Source organism: Cyprinodon variegatus, unplaced genomic scaffold, assembly GCF_000732505.1.
Source record: "Cyprinodon variegatus isolate N-32 unplaced genomic scaffold, C_variegatus-1.0 Scaffold1547, whole genome shotgun sequence".
NCBI lineage: Eukaryota > Metazoa > Chordata > Actinopteri > Cyprinodontiformes > Cyprinodontidae > Cyprinodon > Cyprinodon variegatus.
The window spans coordinates 37,030-38,331 of NW_015152000.1; the positions used below are offsets into that span (position 1 = coordinate 37,030).

At 42.9% G+C, this 1,302-nt stretch overlaps 1 protein-coding gene across 2 annotated transcripts in view; it reads right to left on the bottom strand.

Moving 5' to 3' along the window:
- The window catches only part of LOC107103864 (E3 ubiquitin-protein ligase TRIM39-like), a 27,122-nt gene that overhangs the window by 6,097 nt on the left and 19,723 nt on the right, over nt 1-1,302 (bottom strand). The window lies entirely within an intron of this gene.

Sequence of the window (1,302 nt, forward strand, 5' to 3'; positions counted from 1 at the left end):
GCCTGTGGAGCTGGTTGACAGTTGCCTTTTGTATCTATGCTTCTTTTTCTATGTCTGCTTCTGTCTCCTTGAACCCCAGTCGGCCTCAGCAGAACCTTTTAACAGGAAGAAACCTTCAGCAGAACCAGGCTCACACTGAGCCTGGTTCTGCTGAAGGTTTCTTCCTGTTAAAAGGGAGTTTTTCCTCTCTACTGTCTCTACAAGCATGCTTGGTGTGAGGGATTGCTGAAGAGTCAATGAGTCGATGCAATCAGCTGGTTTTCCTTAGACAGTAAAATTTGTAACAGTCTGACTTAATGATCTCTATAAAGACCCTTGAGATGACATGTGTTGTGAATTAGCGCTACGGAAATAAACTGAATTGAATTGAACTAATTAAGCTTTCTCCTTCTGTTTTTCTGCCCCTTCATGTTAAGCATCCTTATTACTCAGCAGAACCTCATTCAGCTGTTTGGAGCTGCTCCTGGTTTTAGTGGCATTCTGAGCCCATTTTGGGACTTATGCTATGATACGATGATATGCAGCTCGTCACACCTTACTTTTTATCCAGCGCATACCTGACCTCCCAGAAACTCCTAGAATGCTGGCACACGCTGAACTTTCTATGTATTTTTCTATCCTGGGCGTATACATACATTATTCATAACAAGTCCAGAACTTCTGTGCAACGACAGCCTAACTTATGCATAAAGCACGGGATGCCCATGAAATGATGCACAAGCCAGTGTCCTGAGGGGAGCAGCGATGCTCCTGGAGGCGCGCGGCCTGCATAAAAAGATGTCTTTGATTGCAGGATTAACCTAGCTGCTGTTTACCACCACCCAAAAAAAAAAGAAGAAAGAAAAAGAAAGAAAGAAAGAAAGAAAGAAGGTTTTTGGTGGCAGCAGATTCAGCATCATGTCTGCTAGGAAGTGTGTTGGTGGTGGGCGTGAACGCAGGGAGGATCCATCACTCTAACCTTCTGGCTCACCCTATGATGGGGATGAAGTCTGGAGGAGAACTGACAGTTTCCTCCTGTGAACCCCCTTTATACCAAAACGCTGCCAATACGCCATTATACAGTAGCTGGAAGTTAGAAACACGTTCAGCGCTCTTCTAAAAACACTTCAGATACGTTGATATGCGTTGGAGAGAAGTTCTGGATAAGTTACGCAGAAGTTATGGTGTCAAGTAAGGAAGTACAAATACTTCATTACTGTACTTAAGTAAACTTTTTAGGTATCTCTACTTTACTCCATTACTTATTTTTCTTCCTACTTCTGACTTCTACTCGTTTCATTTTCACACAAGTATCTGTACTTT